The sequence below is a fragment of the Fistularia commersonii genome, chromosome 7 (genome assembly GCF_037954325.1).
Source record: "Fistularia commersonii isolate RoL2024-O1a breed Wild chromosome 7, RoL_Fcom_v1.0, whole genome shotgun sequence".
Classification (NCBI taxonomy): domain Eukaryota; kingdom Metazoa; phylum Chordata; class Actinopteri; order Syngnathiformes; family Fistulariidae; genus Fistularia; species Fistularia commersonii.
In genome coordinates, this window is record NC_141290.1 from 14,491,381 (window position 1) to 14,503,579 (window position 12,199).

General features: G+C 37.5%; 1 protein-coding gene across 1 annotated transcript in view; it reads right to left on the reverse strand.

Moving 5' to 3' along the window:
• The window catches only part of ece1 (endothelin converting enzyme 1), a 34,724-nt gene extending 23,154 nt beyond the window's left edge, over positions 1 to 11,570 (reverse strand). The window contains exon 1 of the mRNA XM_086149974.1: positions 11,470 to 11,570. The gene's annotated coding sequence lies outside the window, so the exon portion shown is untranslated. The remainder of the gene's footprint in view (positions 1 to 11,469) is intronic.
• Between the last annotated feature and the right edge of the window lie 629 nt (positions 11,571 to 12,199).

Below are 12,199 nucleotides of genomic sequence, written 5' to 3' on the forward strand. Positions count from 1 at the left end.
GGATGTGAAATATCTATGCCACAGTTTGATGTAGTAATTGTTACAAAGTTTGCCTCTATTTCCTTTCTTTTTTTACAAATCTCATACACACTTTTGCAGATAAATTTGAGCATTTCATGAATAATGATGTACATCAAACATTAGAAATTGAACATGAATGTCACATTTATGTGATCAGGGAACACTGATTGTGCAAGACAACTAAAAGCCAGCAGAAGACTCGGCTTGAGAAAAAGTAAGGAACCAGTAAACAATACAATGCACTGTCTGTGATGCATCACCATCCAATAGTATTTCTAAACACATTGGAGAGAATCTACATTTTTGTTGCCAAAAGCTGAATAATGGCCCTACTGTTGTCTGATGTGTCATGAGAGATTAGATTTTAAAAAAGGAGCAGTTTGGTGGATGAAATGGGGCTCTTATTTTCCTGGCTGAAAAGTAAGCGATTTAAAAAGTGTGTGGGTCACATAATGATAAAGTAGTTGTGTTTTCATTTTTAATCAGCCCATTGCACCCTGATACATGACATGTCAAGTAGCGGTAATACATAATATCTATAACCAGGATGCAGTACAAAATATTTTTCCAGAAAAATAATATACAATTTAATGTGGTATGAAAATATCGAAAACATTCCTTTTTTATTTTTCAAATTAGTAATTAAATTAGTAATTGAACCAATTTTCTCAGGAACACTAAAATGTTAAGCTATTTGTAATATTTTCATGATAAACTCTGCCCAAGTTTTTATATCTGGGGCAATGCATAACTGTGACATTTGATGTGAACGCTTTTGAGCGCAGCTGGATAAGGAGGAGGGACGAGGCCATGAGGGGACGAGAGCTTGGTTGTGAAACTGATGGGGGAGGGACTTCATCCAGGCCAAACTCTATTAGAGAAACAAGTATCTTAATATCCCCTGGTCAGAGACCTGAAGTGGAAATGAACATTCCATGCAAAGTGTTGCTGCAATGCGTTTTTTTTACTTTTTCAGTGCAATTTTTATTCACTAACTCGATTAAGTGACAGCAGAAAGTGAAGTTGAGCAGCCGGTTTCTGACAAGGTTCCTGGAAATGGCAGCAAATGTTGACTGCTGATGTTATGAACCCAGACACAACCGTGCTTTTTTTCCCCTAACTTATCTGTGATCTCCATGGAAACAACATGATCCTTTGGACAAGGTTGATAAGGGAAAGAGACGGTGAAGAGATAACGTCTATCTGGGACAAACCCACACTGTGGGTGTTAAACCATAATTCTTTGGGCTTCAAAAGCCAAGTGTTGGATTTTCCATATTTATTACTAGTAGGGGTATGATTAGGGTGAATGTGTGTATGTCTGGTCAAAAAAGTCTGTTTTTTTCTAATATTGTATGGAGGGATACACTTCTTGCCCAGATGTTATCTCATTTCCCACCGAATAAAGAAAACTAAGACCTTGACAAAGCCCTTCCTCCCATTCCAGACACCCCAAGAGAGGGTCCAACTTCCACACACCGATCCATCAATGCTGCCAACGCTGTTTAGACACAACATACTTTTTTTTTTGCCCTCGACATGGGACTTATGGTTTGGAGCTTCCCTTTTGAACATCCACAGAGCACGAGACAAACCAGTGACCAAGTATGATGTTTACATCACCAAGACAGATAAGATTGTCCAGTAAACACAAGAGGAAGATAAACACAAGTGAAGATGAGTCCATCAACTGATCTGTGCTTGGTGCAATTGCTCACGTCTTCACCATAAAATATGCCGGCGAAACAAAATTCATTACCCGATTGCCATCATTCCAGAGAATGATGGCAAAATCAAGAACACGAGATCCTGTTAAAACATTTGAACTGAATGGCAAAAGGCCACAAATAAAAGAATAGAAGACTGGGAGGAGGGCGCTACTGTCAGCTTTGTCTTTATCCAGCGGCCTGACTTACACATTAGACAATAAATGTATTCTTTTATATGTGTAAAAGTATCAGAATATATATATAGGGCAAATTCAATTATATAAACACTGTCGAATGACCTATAGCTGAAAGCAACCGGAGCCTAATGGGGCTATTGATGTTGGACACCTCTCGCACCCACCACACAAACACGAAGGACGATCAATATTTTGCTGACTGCTCATGAAAGGATTACAGATGTTCCATTTCACAAAACTGATCGTTTAATGTTACGCAATAGTGCCTACGAATCCTAGAACCTTGCTATGAACATTAGGAACTATGTCATAAATAGTTGTTTTTAATACTGATAAGAAATCCATTGATAGTTTAAAGGAGACTGATTAAATAATATTTGGTTTCTCATTCTTGTTTGACTATTTTGACAAAAACGTTTCGACAGCATGGAAAATACTTCATCATAACATTAAGAAGAAATGATAAAAGAACCAGTGTTGATGGTTTCAAAGGTCCTTTTAAAATAAATATCTTGATCATTTCTGCGCAAAAGGAGATCGTGAATGGTTATTTGTCCCTGCATGTGGCTATGTGACTGACTAGCGACTGGTCCGGGGTGAGCGCCGGCACTTGCCCAATGACAACTGGGAGAGGCACCAGCACTCCTGCGACCCTTATTGCAGGATGAGCAGTACAAATAATGAGTGAATGAATAAATCTTCATTATTCTTTTGGTAAGATCTTTAAATTGTGTAACTCTGTTTTATTAAACTGCAGGAAATTCCTTCTCAATTTTTGGTAATTTATTGCTAGTTTAAGCCGATTTCCTTTTTTTTGCTTTTTCCCCATAATTTCCTGTCCATTCTGATTTCTTTATCCCCCTGATTTTAGAGATTCAGGACTTTTTTTGTTTTTGTTGTTTTGCAGATACAAATGATAGCCAGTTTAATTAAACATTATTGAATAATTTTCTTCTTTCTGAATGTTGATCCATCTGTCTACAATGTTAATGTAAACCCTTGTGAAACTTCTATGTTGTTTCATTATATTAATCAAAAATCTAAAAAATTTTAGCAATAAAATACTTACCATCATTAGTAGTAACAGTGCTTCTTTCTTTCTTTCACATAAGGTCGACTGATGGTGGTTTGTCTTGAGTAAAGATGTGCCCCCTCTTCCCCACCAAAAATTTCTTTTTGACTACCAGTTTTAAGTCCGCGACAAGAAAAGCATGAGGTGTAAGTCTGGCATAAGTGAGAGTCCTGAGTGGGTGGCTGTAACGCATAGGATGGGGGGCTGGTGCAGCGTTTAACCACTTTGTATCATTTTTATAAACCATTCTAAATAACCAAAAAGACTTTATCTGCTGTCCCCAATTTCCTCCTTCATAGGATGTTCTGGTCAAAGCCGCTTTGCCTTACGATAACAGGCTTCATTTTATCAGTATGTGATAGGACTTTTAGCATGCAACAGCAGAAAATGATATTAATCAGCATTTTATGGACACACTTAGGCTGCATTTGTTACATGTAATACTTCAAGAAAGTGTGGTGCAGGGGAGTCAGCACAGTTGTGTCTGGAAGTGAACGTTCCTGGTTTGATTTTCGGCTCCTCTTTGCCTATCAAAGTGTTGTTTAGCCACTAACACTGAGCCCCTAACAACTAGCATTGCTCAGAGGCTGCTACTGCTCATGGTTCATCCATGATGGGTTAAATGCACAAGGTCAAATTCTGCTAATGCTGTGCTATCTATATAGCTGAATGTGACAAATACAGATATTTATTTATTTTTAAGGTACTTGTTTTTTGTTTTTTTTTTATTTATTTCTTCAGCTTCAAACATCAAAATGACAAGAAAAAAAGCACTGGAGCATGAATAAATATTAAGAAATTATCTATAAATACAGAGCGATTAGTTGCAAAAATCAGTTAAATAAATTACAGAGCAATAAATAAGAATAAAAACTAAAATGTGCAAGAAATTTCCTGGAAAGTGAGTAAAACTGATCTAAAAATCAGCATGAGGATTAAAAGACAAAAAAAGTAAAAAACAAGACATAAAATTAGAAGGAAACAATCTAAAAGCAGATGGAAAAATATGTTTGGAGATGGAAAAATTAACAGTGTATGATCAAAAAATTGGAAGCAACTTTTAAAAAGCACGACATTGGATTCACTGCCCAGTCTTAGCACAGACCAGGTCTTTTTCCAGGACACATGAAACAGACGACATTTGTGAAGCAGCGTCACATTTCAAAGCAAAGTCTGGGTGCATTTTGTTTTAAAAAAAACAAAAAAACAATAATGTGATTTTTTTTTGAGGGGTTAAAACACATATTGTTTGCAGGTTATTTCAATATCACACTCACATACTCGACTTGCAGAAATTGAAAAAGTTGCAACTTTTTGGACAGTATGACAGTATGACAGTATGAAATGTGCTACGATATATAGCGAAATTTATTGCACCCCAGATCAGACAGACTCATGTTCTAATATACAGTGACTCAAGTGGTATGTTTCTCTACCACCATAGTAAGCGAAGCGATTTGATAACATCTGGATCCTTTCCTGTGAATTTGTACAGAACTATGTTGTGTTGTTTAAAATCAGTGACACTCCGGAGGTGAATCACCATTTACTGAAAACGTTCTTTCCTTTTCCTCTTCATGAAACGCTGGGTGCAATTGAGGGGAGAGTTAATGAGGAAAAAAATTTCTGCAGTTTAGATGTGCGTCTCTCACCCCACGCACGTCATGCACAAGCTAAGGTCTAAACAAGAGGGACTACTTCAGACTGTTAATTCAACAAAGGCATTTTAGCTTTTTAAACTGTTTATAATCCTTATTATGATTAATTATAGAATGTAATGAAAAAGCTTGCCTCATTACCTTACATTACAGTCATTTGGCAAATGCTTTTATCCAAAGCGACTCACTCATACAATGAAGTGATATTTGCGAATAAACCATACAGGAAAACAAAGCATGTGACTGGATCATCAGCCCGTAACATAACACTAACTGTTAGAAATCAGTCAAAAACTACACCTGCATTATTTTTGTAGCAGCAACCCTTAGTAAAGATGACCGTCCCCAAATTCAGAATTCCAGAGCTTACTGAGAATACTGATTGAGGAAACTGATGACATGATGACTTCCTGTAATTCTATGATTAATGCTATCATAAATTTAACAGAAAAATGAAATGAAAGAGGGCAACTTTACCATTAACGACACACTTATCAAGAAACTAGACTGAACCTTGAAAACATCATCAACTTAATATTTAGGTCAATCTACAAAAAGCTTAAGCTTAGAGTCATTCTTGAATTTTAGAAAAGTCAGTCTCATACTAAACACAAATAACCAAAGATAAGGACAACAATGCCTCCTTGTGGAAACACCTCAACAAATTAACTATCTAATCATATAATCAAAAACAGATAAAGAAGCAGAAAATAAAGAATGGGAATGTCACTGAAAATGCCATCGGGGCACATGAATTTCATACAGTCGGTAGAAGAAAGACTCAAAACATTGAATCTCGTATATAGTATACATGGGATCATCAAATTCCTTTTGGTGTCATGGAGGATAGTGAAGAAGATCTAGTAAAAGTAATTTAAGAAAAAAAAATGAAGGCTTTATTAAGATATAAAACTCTATATTAACAAAACTTTTGACAAATCTCATTAATTTATCTATCATTATGTCTTTTTGGAACAATAAAATGGGAATACCCCAAGGTCCAATACTCAGCCCCCTGTGATTTAGACTCTTTATAAATTATTTGGCCTTAAGTTGCATAAAGCCAGCTACTAGTTTTATGTAGATGCCACAAATATCTATAGACTGGCCATGCCATCTAGCAATGTTATTGAGGTGCAAATGACATGCCTGGAAGATGTCCAATGATGGCAGCAACTATAACTATCAAGTTCTCAATTTGAAGAAAAATATGAATAGTTTGTGTTGGTCCATCAGAAAATGGATTTCACTTTACAAAATGAAGACATACAGGAGGTCATTGAATTTATGTTTCTAAGTATTCTTCGGTAGTCTGAGACCCACAGCTTAAACACTATTAACATGTAGGGAAAATTAAGATTGCATCAAAAACTAACTTCAATTGTTTTCAGCTCATAAGAAATATACCTATTACCAGCTCAAATGTTAATGCATGCTATGATTTCATGCTAAATATTTCCTGTTGTATGAGAGTTTGGGCTAAACATCACCCTCCATAACCAAACACATCTGGTCATCACCACTAACCAGGCACTTCATCTTTGATCAACCAGGCCCTGAAAATAATGGATAGAAAGCCCATCTGTTGGTATTACTGACATACTAAAATGTGTAATTGACTTAACCTCGAGAGTTTCAGTGATCTTAGTTTTCCAAATTATTTTTCAAATTTCCACACAGTTTTGCCTGAAAGAGTCTTTCAGCATTTCAAATCCAAAGATATGACATTAACAGAGTAACCAGGGGCATGGTGAATGATAACTGTAAAATACCACATTGTTAATCTATGCTTGGGCAGCCTGTTTCCTACATTTAAGCTCATCAACTCTGGGACACATTACCAACTAAAATGTAATAACTCGAGTGATAAAGCAGTTAATGACAAACATCAAGTGCTGGCTAAAAGAAAAACAAAGAGGTACCCATGTGTAGGGTGTAATGGGATATATGTTGATTATTTTGTGGTATATATTTTGATATGCTGTGTAATTTAGCTTTAGTTTGTTTGCCATTCCAAGATTTATTGAGATGGTTCTGGCTAATTATTTTAATGGTGTTGTATAGTGTAGTATTAATATATTAATATTGTATAATTTTGTTGTGTTGACTATATCGTTCATGTAAAAGCCCAATTAGAGCTGAAAATTAAAACAAAAGCTATAAGCCTACTGTGCAGAACATCTATTGGATTCATTGCAATGATACTATGTTAAACAGCATTGTCCCTATCGAAATAAAATTCTATTCTAGTCTAATCATTATGCTTTGACTTTGCCTCTGGCAAGCAACTATCATTGATAACTCAAATGTTATAAGAACTTCCTGTTGATGCTGAGTCAAGAGGGAGCTGTATAAATACAAAAAGAAGATTTGGTCCTCGGTCTAAATGTCTAAAGGAAAGTGTGTTTCACGTATAAAAAGCATGTGAAGACACCAGGCCATTCTAGGAAACACTGTGAGAGCATGGCCTCTCGACTGTTGCCCCTAAACCACAAATGTGCGTAATTAATTCGTCACTGATCATGCAAACCAAACAACTGCTTCTGGCTCAGAGGCATCAGTGCGAACGTAAAAAGGAATCACGTTTTGTTAGGATGGGATTCTGTGGAAACAGATTACAGTACGGAGTGAAGGTTCATATCTGCAGAGATAAATGAGGAGGAGAATTTTCAGAAAAACAGCAGGTCTGATAAGACACTGGAAGAAAAATGAAACCTCCGGACCATTTACAGACTGTGTTGGATGCGGGCCAAAAAAGTCTGCATTTAACAACCAAAGTGAGGCAATGTGCCACCTTTCTAACCAATGTCTGTGTTGACATCAGGCAAGAATAAGAACTAACAATAGCATTAAAATAAACCTCTTGACCTCCCGTGAAATATCATTTTTAAATGCTGAAATGGCAAAATGACCTGTGATTCATGAAACCTAGGGAGAAACGACCAGCCTGTTCAGACATACAAAAAATGATGAAAATAATGTTAAATGTTGATGAACTTTTTCTGAAAAATGTCCCAAATAGTAGTTTTTTTCATCATGCATTGCCTATTTTGAATATTTTCACATGAAAAGAAACTGATGACAACACCAGAAACTGCTGAGAGGTCTAGAAAAAAAAGGATAGAAGATACCAAATTGATCAGAGAAATACTTCAAGGATATGTTACATTGTAGTTGGAATGTAACTTGGACTGTCAGGCTCTGTCGAATTTAGTATTTACATGTTTGGACGACAATGGATTTCACTTTCCTGGCAAAAAAAAACTTAACGCAATGTCTACGTCAGCTGATGTCCTGGTCTTAATAAAATAATTGACATGGCATGTACTGACATGACGCTCACAACCAACCATCGATTACACATTCATGTTTCAATTAAAGTGAAGATTTCATGATATAGGTCCATTCAGACATACTGCATCTGAGAAAGGGTGAAATCTGACATGTCAGTCCAGATGTAGTATTGTAGCCGTAAGCAGCAACAACTGATGATCGGAGCTGCACGGCTTCAGCACCATGTAGTATCACATCACAGAATTACAGGAAAGATCACATATCAGCTTCAGGGGCAACTCCTGTGAGCAAGAGGTTGACCTGCTCTTGTCCTCCAGTTACATTAAAAAGATTATTGTCAATCAGCACCGAAAAGGACCTCCTCCCCCTGAGAGCTACCAGAATCACTGTCTGAATCACTGAATCTGCTTCGTAAGAGAAAGCATTCCAGAAATGCCACAAGATCAAAAGTAAACATGACCACACATTGTTTTCAACAAGATTTAACAAGTGTCATGCAAACAAAATGCCTGTGATAGAACTTCACCGCCCTGGGGCTGCAAACAGTGCGCCTGTTTATACTGTGCGCGTTAAGCTGTTTGCGGTGCACAAACGTGCACAGTGGCCTTTTTGGGATCGGCACACCATGCCCCGTGCCGCGTCCACTACCTGCGCGTGTGTAAGCTGCTTCAGCCATACAAAGTGGGACGATGACTCAACATACGAGTATTCAACACAGTCACAAGCCAGTTCAGCTCTTTGGCTTTATCCGCTGATGCCCAGCCCCTGAGCGGCGGAGGGCCTGGAGGGGACAGATAGCACACACGGTTGTCTCAGGATTTAACTGTTGACCCCCGATGTCAAATGTCTCTTCTTTCATAGCTCAGGGATGTTTCCTTTTGGAGAAAACACCCTGATTGTAGAGTTTGACAACTAAAAAAAGCTACGACTTTTCACTTTTAATCAGCTTTTCTCTGCTCTGGAACTGGATTGTTAAACTAAACTCTTATCGCTTCAGTTTATTTTTAGTCCCACATATGCAACGCTTTGAAAAACGCAGTTATTAATATGCCAACTGGACTTTTTCTAATTCCTCTGAGGGTTTCAGGTGCTCTGTTTCATGTTAATGGTCCAAAAACCCTTCTTTCTGGTTGAATAAACTGAGCGTATTAATGTAGTATTTTTCTATTCAGAAGTTGCAACATGCTCATCCCTTACATTCAGGTGCCCGAACTAAACTAGGTCCTTTAGAAAACTACTAAGTGTGGGTTCCCACACTTTTTAGCCTCTAAGCACCAAAATAAGGCTGCAAGAGGAATTTGACCCCCAATATTCTCTGGGGAGGTTAAAGCATGCAAACTCCGCACAGGCCGATCCACAGAAGCCTCAGGCAACACACTAAAATATCTATATTCAGTTTTGTCCATTTTGTAATATAATTTAACTTTGACATAGATCAGTGGCTTAGCAATCACTTTTTTACCTAACGAATTCACCTGTTCTTCTTTGCCACATCCACGAGGAAATACAATGAGAAAAATGGAGTAAAGAGTGACATTTGACATTCAGCAGAAATTGATCTGTAATCAGGAATTGGACCAGATGTAATTGACAATAGAAATATATAAACAGGACCGAAACAGCAGCCAAAACCCCCAAATCCCCCCAAACTGTAAAGTAAATAAGAAACAGCCAGATAATTACTAAGAATAGACTACGAATTTGAAATAACCTTTAATGTGACAATACACTTAAAAAAAGTTCAAAACACTTATGATAATTTTAATGAAATCAAACCACTAATCGCTGCATTCCCGAGACATTTCAACAAAAGGCACAGAAAATATTTTTTTCCCCAACCAACCAGAACACTATTTAAAGAGCTTCTGAACAGATTCTCTCCAGAGTGGGATTAAAGAAATGACACGTTGGAGGTATGAGCCACTACACAGACAGCTGGTCACAGCAGTACTTATGGTGCCGTGTGGTGTGCACACATAACCACACACGCGTTCACATGCGCATGCACTAACACCTTGGTAATGAATAACTGCAGAGTAAACTGACATTCAGGCCAAAGAAAAAAAATTATCACACTAACCACATACTCGGCCAGCAGTTTGCTCATAAAGACTGACATCTGATTGCTGGAGAAACAGTCCACTAAGTCTGATATAATGAACAAATAACATGTTGTTTTTCACTGAAAGGAAATGACACACAAACAACGAGGATCACGAGATATCGCTGGATCATGATCAACATATTATAGAAAAATATTTTGCACATTGTTCTTCATCCAGACAGTGGTCTCATGTTTCTGAAAACCTGTATGTTACTGTTTCCAAAAACACAACTGGCAAACTGGAGCTTTCAAAAATCAGTAAGAAATGAAGAATTGGTGAGAAATTGATAGATAGATAGATAGATAGATAGAGAGATAGAGAGATAGAGAGACAGAGAGACAGAGAGACAGAGATAGAGAGACAGAGAGACAGAGAGATAGAGAGATAGATATGAACCATACATCACCTTGAATTTGAATAAAAAGGGGGGCAAAACATAAAATCTGACCTACACCGAACAAAAAAATGAAATAAGCAAAATCGTTTTTTCTTAGTTACCAATAAAGTACATTTAAATCAAACTGAAAATCCAGGTCATATCAATGATGGAGTGCTGGGATTTTTAATCTTACCCGAAAATAAAAACTGTGAGGAGACATTTGATGAAGAGACCACCAATAAAAAACACTTATTGGTGTTTACTAGCCAATATAGGATTTTTCTCTGCAAATAAAAAAACAGGGTCCTGGATCTTTGGATATAATCTGTTATAATATTGCCAAGTCCCTGAACTTTCGCCCACGGTTTCCTTCAACTTATTTTCCGTAGATTTTTGGGCATCAGCAAAGTTTATGGACGATCATACACAAAAACACTCACACAAACACACACACACACACACACACACACAGCTACTTTATATCATTTTGCAACGCCTCCATCCCTCTGTGTCCTGATGAAAAGTACATAACAATCCGGGTGAAGTATATTTTTTAGATAGTATTTTTTTTTTAGCTGTTGCAGTCTTTAAACCCAACCTGAATAAACACCACTGATGGGTGTCGGGAAAACAGTAATGCGTCACCTGGCGAAATTGTGTGGGGCAATCCGAACGAACACCAAGTCCTTCAGTCCCTGAACCCACAATGAGGACACAGAAACGTTCGGGTGTCAGGACACTTCCTGACACTTGAAACAAAGTGATATGTCGCAAATGTACTGAGTGTATTTTCTCTGAAACAGCAAAACGTGTGAATATCACCCCCAGCTGTTTCACAAATTAACCCAAACAACGCAAGAAACGATAAGGTCACTGAACTCCACGTGAGTTCCCATATATAGTAGGGTCCCGGCACAAGATTACATACGTGTGAATTCATGTCAGCCCCCCCGTGAGATTAAAATAAATTTGTGTCAAATATATATTTTTTAAGAAACAAATATTTTCTTTCGCGGAATAAGACGTGGGCTTACCGTGGTGCCGGACGGTCCGCCGTCACTGACGAGTCACGGTAGTGTTTTCTGACTGGACAGCGAGCGCGCGCCCGCTAGCCATCCAACCAGAGAGTACGCGAGAGCTTCGCTGTACAGATATTTCACGTCCGTCCGAGACTTGATGGGCTGATCCCGGAAGTGGCGTCGAACAATCCGCGAGACCTTGTGAAGAATCAAATATGTACGATTGTTTTTCCTCCCTCTATCTTCGAAATTCGCCGACTTCATCAATGAATGAGAGTATGGAAGACTACTTCATTTTCTTGCTTATGTGTGCATACTTTTTATTTATTGTAAGACAATCAGTGAGAAGAATAATTCGCAACTTTTACAGGAGCTAATAAGCAGTTAGCCACTTAGCAGAATCCACGAAGCCAATAAAGAGCAAAACAAGCACTGCTATCATTACATATCATCTTTCAAATAACAGATCGAGCTGAGACTTGTTATGATTTATTTCCATTGATAGAACACTTCTGACAGCTTCTGATGTAGTAGTCCTGATGGAGAAGTACTGTGGGCATAAATACATTTGATCCTTATGTGAAGCCAAATAGAAATAAACCCTTGCTGAAACAAAAGATTTAATGGATTTTTTGATGTTCCAAATTCCAGCACAAACAGATTTTCTGAATACGTAATAGCTTTGATTTGTTGGCAACATATAATGAGTATAAGTTGATTTTTTTTTTTTTACTGTTACATTTTT